The sequence below is a fragment of the Phascolarctos cinereus genome, unplaced genomic scaffold (assembly GCF_003287225.1).
Source record: "Phascolarctos cinereus isolate Bilbo 61053 unplaced genomic scaffold, phaCin_HiC Scaffold_5;HRSCAF=322, whole genome shotgun sequence".
Classification (NCBI taxonomy): domain Eukaryota; kingdom Metazoa; phylum Chordata; class Mammalia; order Diprotodontia; family Phascolarctidae; genus Phascolarctos; species Phascolarctos cinereus.
The window spans coordinates 140,163,056-140,180,070 of NW_027555958.1; the positions used below are offsets into that span (position 1 = coordinate 140,163,056).

At 35.0% G+C, this 17,015-nt stretch overlaps 1 protein-coding gene across 7 annotated transcripts in view; it reads left to right on the forward strand.

Moving 5' to 3' along the window:
- Window positions 1–17,015, forward strand: part of FAM184A (family with sequence similarity 184 member A) — a 106,833-nt gene that overhangs the window by 27,853 nt on the left and 61,965 nt on the right. The window lies entirely within an intron of this gene.

A 17,015-nucleotide genomic window follows, 5' to 3' on the forward strand; every position in this document is an offset into this window, starting at 1 on the left:
AAAGACATATGTGAACTGATAGAAGTTAATCATAACCAGGAATACCATGTAAATGACTACAGTAATATAAGTGAAAAGTAAAATATAATAACTCTGAACACTGTGTAATTATAATAACCAGTTCTGTCACTGGAAAAGAGATGAAGAAATGTATAGAGTATGGGATATTGTATATGTTGCGAGATACAGGCAATGTATTCATTTATTTGACTTTTTTTCTTCTTTTGTTTCAAGGAAAACTAGAGAAGGGAGAGCAGAGCTTTATTGATGCCTTTTATTTTTCTATTACATCAGTTTTCATGTATATCTGTATAACACCATCATAGCCTTCACACACACACACACACACACACACATATATATATATATGTATACATATATATGTGTGAAAATTGATGTAATAGAAAAACAAAAGACATCAATAAGACTCTTTAAAATAAGAATTTTCTTTGACTTCCTGCAACCCTTTCCTTAACCCTCCCCCACCTTCATTAAATAAAGAGATGGTTAGTGAACATCTAGGAGAGGAACCATACATTGTAAAGAATCATCATGACTTCATGAAAAGCACACCATGCCAGACTAACTTCATTTCTATCTTTGACAGGGTTATTAACCAAGGGAATATCATTGATAGAATTTGCCTCAATTCTTGCAAAGTATTTTATTAAAGTATCTTATACTTTTGGAAATGATGGAGATGTAGGCTAATGAATTGGATTAGAATGGATTAAGAAATGATTGAATGGCCAGACTGAAAGAGCAGTCATTAATGGTTCATTGTAAACTTGGAAGGAAATATCCATTGGAATGCCTGGGATTTATGCATGTCCTTGAGGTGCTAAACATTTTTATTAATGACTTGGATAAAAGTATAGGTGACATGATTACCAATTTTTTTTTTTTTTGGTTAGGCAATTGGGGTTAATTGACTTACCCAGGGTCACACAGCTAGTAAGTGTCAAGTGTCTGATCTGATACTGGATTTGAACTCAGGTCCTCCTGATTCCAGGGTCACTGCTCTATCTAGTGTGCTACCTAGCTGTCCTGATTACTAATTTTTTTTTTATTGTGGAGCTAAGAGTAGATAAAACTTCTAAGAAAGTAAATGTAGAGAAAAAAGGAAAAGCTAAAGACTTAAGATTTAGGAAATGTCTATAATAGGAGAATGGGGAGAAGAATAAACAAAGAGTTGGGGAAAGAATGCTTAGAAACAGAACTGAAATGTTCTCTATCAGAAAGAGTTAGGCCCTTTGAGAGGATTCTGGGAAGATAGAAGAAAAAGGCAGGAAATTACCTGGCTCTTCCAAATTCCCTCACAAATAATTTAAAATAACATCTCAGAGTGAACTTTAGAGTGGCAAAAATAACTAAAAGTCAAGGTAAAGCAGTTGTCCAGCCTGACAACTTGGGAGGACATTAGGAAAGACCTGACCTGCCAGGGTGATAATCTGGCCTTATTGAAGCACAGAGACCTCCTGGCAAATACCACCCAATCAACAGATAGGCCCTGAGAGCAGCTGTGTCTGCTGCAGGCTCAGTTCCTGGAGCTGTAACCCCACAGACAGTGTAAGGGCCAGACCGCTAATCAGGGGAGGATTGCGGAATCCTCCATGACTGCTGCACATGGGGCCCAGGTGCTCTGACCAGACATAGTCACAGGCTGTGGCTGTGGGTGAGGAAGAACAAGCACATGCTGGAGAGTATAATCACGGGGCAGAGGGGTCTGCTGGCGTTGATCACTCACGGGAGAACAGAGTCCCTGGTTTTAGTCCTAGAGCAGAGGGGTGAGCTGAAGATTGCAGCCACTCTAGGGACTGCAGGGAATAAGAGCCTTTGCTGTGGCAGCAGTGCTGGGGGCCCTGGTTATGGCTCAGGGGCAGGGAGAAATGCCTGAGGTCAGGACCCCAGATAGAACTGAGAAAACAACAGCATGAAAAACCTGAAGCCTGAGACATTATCCCCACACCTCTGAGCTAGAGTTCAACTCTTAACATAAAGTTAACAGCCAAGAAATAAGCTGCTAAAAATGAGTAAGCAAAAGAGGAAGAACCTTACCATAGATAGCTACCATGACAATAGAGAAGATTAGTGTTCAAATTCAGAAGTAGACGGTGAAGTCAAAACAGGTACTTCTGAAGCTTCAAAGACTTCTTAGAAGAGCTGAAAAAGAACTTTAAAAATCAAATGAGAGGTTGAGGGGAAAATTAGGGGGAAAAAATTAAGAGTAATGCAAGAGAATTATGAAAAGAAAGTCAACGAGTTGGGGAAAAAAAGTCCAAAAACTTATGGAAGAAAATAACTACATGAAAATTACAATTGGGAAAGTGAAGGATAATGACTTCATAAGACACGAAGAAATAAGAAAACAAAATCAAAAGAGTGAAAAAATAGAACATGAAATAGCTCATTAAAAAAACAACTGACCTAGAAAACAGGTTAAGGAGAGACAATATAAGAACTGTTGGACTACCTGAAAAGTTAAGATTGAAAAAAAAGAACAACACTACAAGAAGTTATTAAGGAAAGTTGCTGTGAAGTTTTAGAACTACAGGATAAAATAGAAATGGGGGCGGGGGGGAATCCACCAATCACCACATGGAAGAGATCCCAAGAAGAAAACTCACAGGAACATCATAGCTAAATTTTGAAGCACTCAGGTCAAGAAGAAAATACTACAAGCGCAACTAGAAAGAAGCAATTTATATATTGTGAAGCTACAGTCAGGATAACACAAGATTTAGCAGTTTCTACATAAAAAGACCAAGGACATAAAATATGATTTTCTGAGGCATAAGGGAACTGGGTTTGCAACCAAGAATAACTTACGCAGCAAAGTTGAGTGTAATCCTGCAAGTAAAGGAATTGATATTTAATGAATTAAAGGACTTTCAGGTATTTTTCAGGGAAAGACCAGAATTGAAGAGAAAATTTGACCTACAAGAATCAGGAGAAACATAAGAAGGTTAATGTGAAAGACCAATTATAAGGGATTTAATGAGGTGAAACTTTACTTCTTATATGGGAAAACATTATCTGTAGAAGGTTATCATTACTAGGATAGTTTGAAAGTTCATACAGAGATAGAAGGCTTGGTGTCGAGTATGATAGAATGATCCTAAAAAATAAAATTGGGTAAGGAGAGATAAAATGGAGCAATAATCTCATAGAAACAAGGTGTAAATAGAAGAACTGTAACAGTGGAGGGCATGGAGGGCTGGTAGTGCTAGAAGCTTATTTCTGTCAGCACTGGATTAAAGAGAGTAAAACATTTACCTGTAGAAGTGCATAAAAATCTTCTAAATTTATAAATAAATAGAGTGATGTCAGTAGTGTGATATATAGCAGAGTTCTAGAAAAATGTCTGAGAAGAAGCCTTTAGATTTCATAAAAAGAGCATCACTTTCCCCCTTCATAATCTGGACCCTGTTGTTAAGCAGTTTGACATTGCATTGTTCTCTACCTCAGAATTCCTTGCCCCCTGGTCCTTTGAACTACTCATAAGTTGCCAAACTCCAGCCACCACCCTCCTCTACTCCTACTCAAATGCTAATAGATGGAGATAGAGGAAATTACCCAACTGTGGTGACTAGGGCTACTGCAGGTTTATATTGTGTAATCTCAATTGTGCCCTCACTGAAGCAATACTATCATTTTACTCTGACCTAATTAGTTCTCTCTTGCTCATTGGATGCCCTAAACCTCTTCTCTCCTCAAGCCTCTTGTACCACCCCATTTCTTCCAGGTGAGTACATCAAGTCATACTTTACTGAGAAATTGAGGCCACTTGTCTCAAGTTCATTCTTCTCTTCTTTTGTTTTTTTGAAAAATACGTTTTAATTTTCAGTTCCAAATTCTCTTCTGCCACTTCCCTTTCCTGTACCTATTGAGAAAGCAAGAAAAATGAAATCCATTGGAATATGTAGTCAAGCCAAAAAAAATTCCCGCATTAGCCATGTCAAGAAAAGAAAAGAAAATGTGTTCAATTTGCACTCTGAGTCCACCAGCTCTCTATCTGGAACTGGATAGAATGGTTAATTGTGAGTCATTTAAATTTGTTCATTGTGCTGGAGGAGTGGAACCAAGAGGGCAGAAGAAGGGAGGAACTCACCTGAACTCTCCCAAATTCACCTTCCAACTACTACAAAATAACACCTCAAAACGAATTCTGGAGCAGCAGAAACAACAAAAAGATGGGGTGAAACAGTATTCCAGCCCAAGACAACTTAGAAGGTTGGTAGGAAAGGTCTTTCTCACTTGACTGAAAGGGAATTGCAGTCTAGGGCAGTGCAGGTGGTGTCCAGGCAAGCCAGCAGCGGGCTGTGCCTCAGCAAGCTAGCAGGAGGCCCCTGAGCCCCAATGCAGGTCAGTGGCATGGCCCTGTGGCCTGAGTGCAGCAAGCTGGCAGCCAGGCCCCACACCCTAGGCCCCCCAGCACAAGAACCTTGGGACAGTGCCCTCTGTACCCCAAGAGCATTGTTTACTCTAAAAATCACAAAATAGTCTGGAAAATGAGCAAACAACAACAAAAAAGAACCTGACCATAGAAAGTTACTATGATGACAGGGAAGATCAGAAGACACAATGTCAAAACATCTATGGGGGAAAAAGAATTAGTCTCTTATCCAACAAGAACTCCTGGAAGAGCTCAAAAAGGATTTTAAAAGTCAAATAAGAGAGGTAGAAGAAAAGTTGGAAAAGAAATGAGTGTTGCAAGAAAATCATCAAAAAAAGTCAACAGCTTGGTAAAGGAAACATGAAAAATGGAAAAAGATGTACAAAAATTCACTGAAGAAAGGAGCTACTTAAAAAAGTAAAATTGCCTAAATGGAAAAGGAGGTACAAAAATCCACTAGAGAATGTATCTATTTTCCCACAACCCCTCCAGCATTTGTCATTTTCCCTTTCTGTCAACTCTGCCAATCTGATGATGTAAAGTGGTTCCTCATGGTTGTTTTAATTTGCTTTTATCTAATTATTAGTGATTTAGAACTTTTTTTTTCCCATGTGGCTATTGAAATTTTTGATTGCTTCCTCTGAAAACTTTTTTCATCTAAAAATTTTTATAATCTTTCATCTAATTCTAAAATAAATGCAGTAGAATTCTATTATAAGTACATGGATTATTGCATGAAGTCAGATATGCTAAAAGTAAAATTATGTTCACTGAAATAAAATAATGGATAAGAGGTTAGATTAAACAACTTCTAAGATGTCTTACAACTTCAGGATCGTATGATTTAATGCTCTACATATAGTCATAGTCTGATGTATGGTTAGCCTATAACGTGGGTTGCATTCTTATTTCCTAATACCAGCATTGCAAATTATATGGTTCTTTTAAAGTTTAGGATTTAATTTTTAATATATATCTGTATGTATATATGCATGTATATTTTTTGAGAATTTGTAGAACTAAGTAACATCTTTTTTTGATACTAAAATGTATTATGTTTCATTTTCTTCAGTATTCTTGCTATTTAGCTCAGTTGCTTAGAGTATTGTGCCAATGAGGCCAAGGTCCCGCATTCAGGCTCTATATAGGCCATTTAACTTATCTTGCCTGGCTACAAATTGTACGTCTAAAAGAGGCCAAATGTCTCATAAATGTATGTTGTTGATTACAGGGGAAAGGTAAAAGAATAGAGCTGGGCCAATGCAAATCCATCATTTGTGATAGAAAAACAGCTTAAAATATATGACCTAGCACATCCTCATAATTAAAAGCAGCACATTTTGTTGTCTTCTTAATTTTTAGGCAAAAAAAAGTGATAAAATTCAAGGTATAACATTAGATAGCCTATGAGTAACTTATTCAGGTTATTGGCATTATTTAGAGCCATTTCCATAACATTCTCATAACATTTTAGTATTCATTAAGAATCTACCCTAAGGACTAATCTGACAATGCCATCTGTCATAAATTGGGTAACAGTTCTGTAGGCCGTGAAACTAAGCCGGTGTTATTTCTTTAGAATCAAAAGAATAAAGGTCATGTACTCACTGTTTTTGAGAAGGAAGCTTTAGTGATCCTTTATTGGCATGTCACATGCTCAGAACACATGTATACATTTTTAATGTAACTTTTGTTTTTCTTTTTTTTTTCAAATAAATAATCATTTATTTTTCCTCCCTCTGAACTTCTTCTCTTCCCTCCCCTTATTAGAAAAAGAAATAAGAAAAATAAAGCCCTTATAATAAATACCCATAGTCAGTTAAGCAGTTCCAACGCTGGGTATGTCCAAAACTTTATGTCTGATTCTGTATTCTTCAGTCTGTCACCCCTTTTTGCCAAGAGGTGAGTGATATTCTTCATTTGTACTCTAGAAATCATGCTTGGTTGTTGAATTGATCAGAGTTTTAATCTTTCCAAGTTGTTCATTTTTACAGTGTTGTTATAGTATAAATTATTCTGGTTCTGATTACTTCAGCCTGCATCAAGTCTTCTTAGGTTTCTCTGAATCTTTCCCTTTTTTCATGTCTTAAAATGACAAAATGTATTCCATAACATTCATATACCATGATTGTTCAGCCACTCCCCAGTTGATGTGCATCTTTAGTTTCCCATACTTTGTCACCACAAAAATAGCTGTTAGAAATATTTATGTATATGTAGGTATTTTTCTTCTTTCCTTGATTTTTGAAGTATCACTGAATTCCTGAATTCAGCTTAGTGACTTTGAGGTATAATTCCAAATTGCTTAACAACAAATCTGTACCAAAAAAATTACATAATTACGAATGAACAAACATTAAGAAACCCGCTTTGGGACACATAGCTTTTGGTCAAAAAGCTTGATTTAAATAGTTCTTAGATACTAATTATAATAAATATGAAGTTTCTTGTCTGGAAAGAATGCTTATGTCCCTCGCTAATCCACCCCAAAAAGTATTGAATCTCTTTTAAGACATTTTTTAAGTTTGAAGGGGGAGGTGGGGTGACAGGGAGGAAAGGCATAATGAATTTAACATTTTTTTTCCTATTGGATAATAATCTTTCCAGTTTCAGGGACTATAGAAAATGATTTTGTGTTAAAGCAGTGTTAGGTCTAATAATTTTGGTGAGAATCCAAATGAAAGACAAAATCATAATATTTTGTATGTTATAAACCAGTATCCCACCACAACACTCAGATTCCATACTGTAGGATGTACTTATAAATGAAAGTTTCTTATAGTAGATTTTTTTAGTACTTTAATAACTTAATTTCTAGTTTTTCATAGTTAGCAGTGTCAACAGTTTTCCAGTATTCCATATAAAAATAATATATTTGAGATAATTTTTTTAAAAATTTAAAGCATTTATTAAGTGCCTGCTAGGCACGGGGGATACAAAAATTAAATATTCCCTGCTTTCAGGGAACGTCTGATGAGTAAGGTGACAACATTTATGTATATAAGTACAAGTGTATTCACTTTACATATATGTAAATGCTGTCTCTCTAAATATGGGGAAGAAGGAAAGAAATAAATCCAGGGTAGGGGTTTTTTTGGGGAAGTGAGGTGGTACTAGTATCTAAGGGGATTGGGAAAGACCTCATGTGTTAAGGCGCTTGAGCTGAGCTTTGAAAACTAAGTATTCTAGGAGACAGAGGCAAAAAGAGGGTGTATCCCGGGAATGGGGGGAGGGGAGGGGTGCCTGTCCAACCTCATGGAGATGGGAGGAGTACAAGGAAAAGCTAGGAGGCCAGTATAGCTGTACTGAAGAATGTGTAGTGAATGTAAAATAAAGCTAAAAAGGAGCTGGATTGTATAGGGCTTAAAATTCTAGACAGAGCAGTTTGTATTTGACCCTGGAAGTAATATGGAGTTACTGGAGTCTGAAGAGGTGTTAGAATCACACCTGTGCTTAGGGAAATCACTTTGGCAGCTGTGAAGAGGATGATGGGTTGGAGATGGGAGAAACTTGAGCCAGGGCAACCAATTAGGAGTCTGTTATAGTTCAAGTGAAAAATGATGAAGACCTGACCTAGTGTGATGTGAGATTTATGTAATTAGAAGAGTTATCATAAAAGAAACTGAGGATTAGTCACATAGGAGGCAGTAAACATGGCAAGATTAGCGACTGATTGGATATATGAGGTTAAAAATCTCCTGAAATACTATATGTGTATACATGAAAGGGTACATGTGTATATGCACACACACACACACATATGTAAATAGTATACGTATACATATGTATATATACACACGTATACATATATCCAAAAGTATTACCTTCTGAATCATTGCCATTGCATAAGGAATCCCAGATTCCTTAAGGTGTTTATTATGTCAGGAGTTCCATAGTTAGAAATAATTACTTATCTTGTTGTCCTTTAATGTTCAAATCTTTTTTTTTTACGACTCATCTGTAAAATCCAGAAATTTCTTTATCATCTCCACAAGTGTCATTGGGAGGTTTTCTGCTTATGATGTGACTACTTTATGCATTAAAAAACTTGTTACTAATTCATTCACGTAACAAGTGTGTCTTTATTGAGTGCTATATGTTTGTGTTATGTTTTGGGTGATCCAGTGTACCAAAGGAGTTTACAGGCTAGTAGTGGGGGGAAAGGTACACAGACTAGTAACTACAATATGCAATAATATATGATAAAAGTGTCACGGAATATTTGTAAAACCAAGTAAGTAGTGTAGAAATTCAGAGAAAGGGTTTTTTGTGTGTTTTTTAAAGTTGTGCTCTGAAAAGCTAAAATGGTAACTTGGAAACTCAAAGACAGTGAGTTATAGAAAGCAATCTATAGCAGTTTTTAAGGGAACCACCATTTGTTGTTGGAATTTTTTTAGTGGCATTGATTAAAAAGGAAGAGTGTATAGAGAAATTCTCAAAAAAGAAAAAAGAAAAAGACAGATTAGAAGCTAACTGTGAGAAAAGCTAGTGATTATGGGTAGATATTAAGGAATAGATCCATGCAGCATTGTGATGGCTTGCCTATGCTATTTTTTTTTCCCCTTGTTCAGCTTGACTGTTGAGGCAAGGGAGAGTAGAAGGAAAGGAAGGAACCTTTCAAAATTTTAGGAAGTTCGACTAAAGCTACTTCTTTCATTAGCTCTAAGCTTTAGCAAGGCGGAAGGAATGGACTAAATGTAGGTTTGACGGAATTGTCTGGAAGCTTGGGGAAATGCCTACAGGGGTTTTTTAGTTTAATAATTGAATAATTGAACAAAGTAGAGAAAGATGCAATAGATAAGAAAGAAGTAAATACTATGGAAGTGTTTTGTGTGACTACACATGTATAACCTGTATGAAGTTGCTGGCCTTCTCAGTGAGGGTGGGTGGGGAGGGAGGAAGGGAGAAAATTTGGAACCGAAAGTTTTAAAAACAAATGTTAAAAATTGTTTTCACATGCAACTGAGAAGTAAGATATATAGGCAACAGGATATAGAAATCTGTCCTGCCCTATAGGAAAATAGAAGGGGAAGGGGATAAGAGAGGAGGGTGGTAATAGAAGGGAGGGCAGATTAGGGGAAGGGGTATTCAGAATGCATGCCATCTTGGGGTGGGGGAGGGGCAAGATGGGGAGAAGATTTGGAACTCAAAATCTTGTGGAAGTGAATGTTGAAACCTAAAAATAAATAAATTAATAGATGTTTAATACAAAAAAAAAAAAGGAAAGATGAAAGAGAAAAGGATGATGACTGGGGCAGGCTCCCGGAGGAAATGGGATAAGACCAAGGGCACAACTTAAGGGCCTGTCTTTGATGATAAGGATGACCATCTATCTCTTTGTTAGAGATTTTGGGAAAGGAAGAAAACATGTGGGATGATCTAGTTTGGTGCAGGGGAGATAAGGGAGCTTCTCAATACCTGGCCTAAAGGCACTAAGTGATATGTAGATATTTGTATTAAAATATTATTCTAATTGTGCAACAGCTTTGTTTATGATTTTTTAATTAGTAACACAAGGAAATAGTTATAATTGGCTATTTTAATGAAAGAATTTTATTTTCTGAACAATTTTATAAAATGAATAACTGAGTAGAAAATGCCTTTTCTCTGATTGCCATACTGTTGGATCATGAAGTCATAATAAAGACACACATCACTCATCTGGTAGCAGAGTATCCTAATTATATACCTCTTTTAATTTATGTATTTTGTAATTTTGTGTATTGATATATCAGGTTTTCTTAAATTGGGCATTACTTTTAGTACTTGATCTAAAGCTTAGTAATAGTAGTTCAGTTATTTATGTGACATACAGTAGCAAAAGTATAATTAAGATAGATATGGTTTACAGGGCTTCTTAAAGTTTTTCCACTCATGACCCCTTCAGCACTTCTTAAACCATGGATTGTGACCCCATCCACAGTTTAAGAAGCATTGTACCTAGAATAAGTATTTTGCAATGAATATACTTGTTTATTGATACGCATTTGAGTCATATTCAGATATTATCTAACACTGAGGACTCTTAATAAGTTTTTATGTATTTTTACCTAAGAATAAAAAGTACATTTAAATAAAAGATTAACACATGTATATTCCTTCAGATTTTCTTCATACTGTAGATCGTATTTGGAATTCAGAAATATCAGCCTAGTACCCTGTTTAGCTATGAAGGACAAATGGGATAAAATAATCAGCATTAACTAAAGAGCAGAGTAAAGCTCGTTAGAAAAGAGTTTTTTGGCTTATACGGAATCAAGAAGTTATGGATTAGTGAATTGCAAATATAGCAAGATGGCAAAAGAAAAAGAAGCCAAGGAATTGATTCAACTTCGCTCAAATTCTGTCAGTAAAGAACAAGCAGCCCACTCTTTTCCTCTCCCATGCCCTCCTCAACTCAAAAAAAGAGGTGGGGAGGGGAGCAGAGAAAGAAAAAGCATTTGAAAAGGGCTTCTGGTTATGCTGAATTGCCTTTTTATTCTTCTCTCTTTGAATGTGTTACAAGAGACTGCTGACTATCTTGGGGCAGTATGACTCAGGACAGCAAGAAAGTATGATTGTAAACCAGTTAGTTACTGCTCTTTTCTAGGTGTGTTTTTTTTCTTTTAAAAAATGTTTTTTAAAACTTTTTTGTTTATATTAAAAACTTTATGTCCAAATCTCATATAAGTCATGTGCTAGCATTAACATTACTGTTGTTCTTTTCAGTAGACAAAAACCTGAGTCTTAAATTATTGTCCAAGAAAAAAACAATACTATATTCTATGTTGTAAAAATGAGCTTGCTAGAAACAGTTTTTAAAAAATTAATTTTAGATTAAATTAAATCTAAGCGTTGTTCATTTTAAAGAAAGAAATTCTCAAATGTGTTTTTGGACATTTTTCTGACATGTCATTTTAACAATTTATAGAATTCCTGAACAAATTCACAGTGTGGCAAGCTGTAGTTACAGAGCTCAGGGTAAAAATTTAGTTAACAGTTTACTTAATAATCACTTAACTTTTAGCACCCCTTTAGGGAACTATTATCCTAAAATCATTCTGCACTTCTCTGATACTTTATTTCAAAGATTTTCTTTTTGAGCTGATCCATTAATTGATATAATAAAAAAGACTTCTTTCTCTTAGATCCTTTACCCCTTGTATGGTCACCACCCTAATTATTTCAAAGGAAGAACTCTTCCAGGGATGATTGAAGAGAGGGAAACAGACATTGTTTCAGGATTGAAAAAAGGATTGTTACGATTTTTCTTTCAGATAAGTTCAAAGGCTTCAGGGTAGAAAAATTTAAAATGCTTTCTTAATATATCTAGAAGGGGAAAGAGTTGTCTGTTTTATACACTGTGTAATTGTTTTTATTTTGCTGTGGAATTTCATCTTTTGTTTCACATTTACTATAAGCTGTGAATTGGAAGTTTCTTTGGATTTCCGTTTTTCTTATTTGTAGTCCTTTTTCCATTTTCATCTTTAAATGCCCTGGGGGAGGGGCTACTTTGCTTTTTTGAATATCCTTCCAAATTTTCTTTTAAACTAGTTTTATTATTTTTTGTTATTATTGTTATTAATTTTTTTTTATTTTTAGGCAGTTGAGGTTAAGTGACTTGCCCAGGGTCACACAGCTAGTAAATGTTAAGTGTTTGGTCTAAGGTCGATTTGAACTCAGCTTCTCCTGACTTCAGGGCTGGCGCTCTATCCACTGTACCACCTAGCTGCCCCCTAGTTTTATTATTTATATTATTGAAGTTCTTTTGTCATCATTTCTATCTGCTGTTGAGTTAAGAATTCTTCCCCTTGCAATATCTGTGAAAAATATTATCTAATTTGTTCATGTAACCTTTATATCAAAGTCAGATATCCATTTTAAGCTTATTGTGATATATTGCATAAAATGTTGATCTAAATCTAATTTCTGTCAAACCGCTTTTAAGTTTTCCTAACAGCCTTTGTCAGATGAGTTCTTGTTCATTTGTTTCTGATTCTTGCTTCCTTAGAACATCCATTTAATAAGTTTTTTGTTTTTGTGTCTGATCAGTACCAACCATGAACAATAAATATCTTCCCATATGTATTTCTTCATTTCTATGAAAGTATTTTCTGTATTCAAGTCCTGAAGGTATCTTGATAAGTTAACTATCAGATATTTTATGTGTTTCATAGTCGTCAACATGGAAAAACTCAGACCAACTAGGTGATCAATAAATAAAGTGAGGTGTTTATTCAGGGTTGGGGAATTGCAATTCAGGACAATATGCTCTTATTCAGACAGAGATGCCTAGGGAGGAAGGAAAGAAGGTGATTCTTATAGGGCACAGTCCTGAAAGACAGAAGGAGGGCATATAGTTGGGATACATAGAACCGGAAAGAAGTGTTAACGATATTGAGGGATTACAGAAGCAAGGTCACAGAAATGTCCTTGGGACTATCTCTCTTCAAGAGCGTTGGAAACTGTTGAAGTATGAGTAGTGGGGGAGTCTTCTTGGAGGTAGTTAGAAACTGCTGATCAGAGCAAGGTTCGGGCCTAGAATTTCCCAGTGGTTGACATAGTTAATATGAGTGCAACTTTGTTTTCTGCCTCTTCCTGCTAGGTTTTATTAGTAATATATCTAAAGGCTGATTTTTATGAGTTTATTTTATATCCTGCTACTTTACTAAAGTTAATAAAATTTAAATTTATTTTTTAATTGAACCGGTAATATTCCTTAATTAAAGCAATCTGCAAATAGAGATATCTTTACTTCCTCTTTACCTATGTTTATTCTGTCTGGATTTTTTTCCTTTTTTTTTTTTTACCATAGCTAGCATTTCTAGAACTCAAACGATAGTGGTAACAATACAGAGCCTTAGTTTACTCCTGTTCTTACTGGAAAGGCTTCTAGTATTTCTACCTTAGAAATAAAACTAGCTAAAAACAGAAATAACATTTTGTTCTTAGTTTTAGATAATGTTATTATGTAAAGTTTATTTTTGTATGCTTTTAAGTATTTTTTAACATAAGTAAATGTTATATTTTCTCAAAAGCCTTTTCTACATCTGTTAATATAATCATGTGGTTTTTATTTTTCTTATTAATATGGTTTGTTATGTTTGTAGTTTTATAAATCTAACTGATCAGAATGAATAATCTGTTTAAATACATTGCTTTGGCCTCTTTGGTAATATTTTTTGGTAATTTGGTAATATTCATTTTTTTATGTCATTATTCATTAAAGACATTGGCCAAGCTTATCTATCTTATCTCTCCCTGCCCTGGGTTTCAGCATCATATTTTGTCTTATAGAAGGAGTTTTTAAAGTGCCTTCTACCTCTGTTTTTTCCAAAAAAAAATTATGCATCATTGGAGTTAATTGGTCTTTGAATGTTAGATAGAAACCACTTGTAAACCTATATGGATCTGGTTTTATTTTTTAGGAGTTCATTTATGGCTTGTTCATTTTCTGTTTATAAGATTATTTAAAAGTTTTTATTTCTTCTGCTAGCCTGAGTATATTTTATTTTTGTAACTATTCATCTATGTGATTTAGTTTATTTTGTTGGCATATAATTGGATATAATAGTTTCTGGTGATTTTTTAAAATTTCCTTTTATTTTGATTTTGAGGATCTTTTAAAAGGCTTTCATCTTAAACAAAAAAAAAACCCTTAAATTACTTAAAATGGTTTGAATATTTGATTAGTCCTTTCCACAAAATCAATTCCTACTTTTATCATCTTAACAGTTTCTTTGTTTCCATTTTTCTTTTCTCTTATTTGGTTTTTACAAAATTTTTTTTTCTTGCTTTATTTAGCAGTTCAGTACTCATGTTTTAAATTTTATTTCCTTTAGTTTTCAGAATATCTGTTTTTGTTCTTATTCAGGGATTTTATATTTCCTGGTTTCATTTCTATCAAAAGATTGACCTCTCGGAGGACCTGAGTTCAAATCCAGCCTCAGACATTTGATACTTACTAGCTGTTTGACCCTGGGCAAGTCACTTAATCCTCGCCTCACCAGAAAAAAAAAAAGATTGAGTTCTTTTTTAGAAATGTAAAATCTCCTTTTAGAATGTAAAATTTCTTTTAAGAATTGCTTTAGTTAAAATTTAATATTAAATGAATGTAAACATTGTTTATTAACTAATTATTGTTTTATTATTTATTTTTGACCCACTCATTCTTATGGTTACATTATTTAGTATCCATTTGTTTTAACTTTTTCTTCTGATTTCATTTATTGATTATAATTTTTATTGCTGTGTGATTTGTAAAGGACATGTTTAATGTCTTATGAGTTCTAAGCATATAGTAAGTTGTACTGACATATTCTGCAATATTAATTATTTACATGCTGTGGGATTCCATGATTTGTAGCCATGTACCATTACCATAATAATACTGGTATTTAAAAATGGGCTTTTCAAATTTTATGTTTAATAATAATACATCGTATTTTATGGTTTCTTCTGATTCTATGTTGATTTTGATCTTTTCTCTAAACAAGTCAGTGTTCTGACTATACATAAATAACTGATTTAGAAAAGACTCCAGTATCAATAACTAGTCATTTCCTATCTATAGATAGAAGACAACACACAAAGGGGAGGTAGAAGGAATGGGAGGATATGTTCAGCATCTTAGTTTGGACACAGTATCCAGGAAGTGACTTAGAGTCTTGTTTCCAGGCTATATAGGGCAAAAGCTCACCTTTTAGAGCCCAGGGTGGTTCCAGGTGTGTCATGGCCAAAATGCAGTCTGCGTGGTTTGGAAAAATGGTGGCTAAGAAGTTACATTATTAACTATATGCTGATGCAATTTAGATTCGTTTACTAAGTTCTTTGTAGAATTTTGTCTACTTCATTACCCATCTAGTGTTGACACATAGGCTCTAGGTAGCAGTGGATTTTTTGCAAATGCCTATTATAAATGCCACAGTATGAGATTACTAAGTTTCTCATGAAGTAAAGTTTCTTGTTTACTTTGAATGCATAGTTAATTAACAAACATTTATTACATTTCTACTCCATGGCAGGCGCTGTGCTAAGTACTGGCATACAAAGATGAAATTAAAATTGTCTCTTCCCTCAAGGAAATTACAGTCTGACAAGGGAGAAAAAATGTACATATATAGGTGTATTAAATACACACACACACACACACACACACACACACACACACACAGCAGAGGCAAGGTAACCTTGGAGAAGAAAGCATTTGAAGGTAAGAGTGGGGCACCAAAAAATGCCTCCTAGAGTAGATGGCTCTTGAGCAAGAAGCACAGGAGTCCAAGAGGCAGAAGTGAGAAGAGAGAGCATTCTAGGGAACAGCTTAGCAAAAAGCATGGAGGCAGATGATGAAAATGAAATGGTCCCTGCTTACATTCTATCTAGGAGGTAACATTTATCTATATAGGTATAGACAAAGTAAATAAAAGATGATTTGAGTGGGAAGGGCACTAGTAGCACTAGTGGAGGGGAGAGAGATCAAGAATGGCCTCGTGTAGAAGGTAACACTTGACACCTGGTCCTTGAAGAAAACTAGGTATTCCAAGAGGAAGTGATAAGGAAGGAGAGAATACAGGTATGAGGGAACAATATGGTAAAGAGGCAGGGCATGGATTGCATTTGGTAGAATGCCAGAAATGGCAGAATGGTAGAAAGGCCAGTGTATGGACCACAGAGCAAATGAAGGGGCAATATTGTGTGCAATAAGGCTTTTTTTTTTTAAGGTAAATTGGAGATACTTTACAGAGCACTTTAAATGCCAGATAAGGGAATTTATATGTGATTCTACATGTATTAGGAAGCACCTGGAATTTATTGAGCAGGAATTGTATATTCATGCACTTTAGGAAAATCATTCTGTTTGGAAGATGAATGTGAGGTCAGAATAATTTGTTGAAAAATCATAAGGATCTTCATTAAAGCAGTGGCTATATGAGTGGGTAGGAGACTTTCAAGAGATAGAGATTAAAAAAATGACAATATTTAACAATTTATTGGATATGTGGGCTTAGGGAGAGTGAGGATAATGCCAAGATTATGAACCTGCCACACTGGAAGGATGGTAATGTCTTCAACAAAATAGGAAAGTTTGAAAGAAGGAGGGCTAGAGGGAAAGATAATGAGTTGTGTCAAGATGTCTCTGAGATGACCATTTTGAAAGGTCTGATAGGCACTTGTTGATCTGAGATTGAAGCTTAGGGGGAGAGACTGTTGCTACATATGTTGATCTATGAGTCATCTGCAAAGAGATTATAGTTAAGCCCATGAGAAGCTAATGAGGTTACCAAAAAAAGGTAGAATAGAGGGAAAAGTGAAGAATGCCCAGGACATAATCTTAGTGAAAACTCAGGGGACATGGTGTCTATGATGAACAAAGGAGAGTAAGAAGGAGTAGTCAAATAATTAGTACCTAAACTAAAAGAGAATAGTGTCACAAAAACCCAGATAGGAGAGAGTATCCAAAAGGAGAAAGAGAAGTCAATAATGTGAAATGTAGCAAGCAGATAGTTCAAGAAGGTTGAGGACTAAGAACTATACTATCAGTCAGAGTTGAAAGTCAGATTGCAAAGGGTTGATGAGTGAGAGGAAAGGAAATGGAGGCATCAAGAGTAGATAAGAAAGAGGGAGAAGAGATAAAGAATGA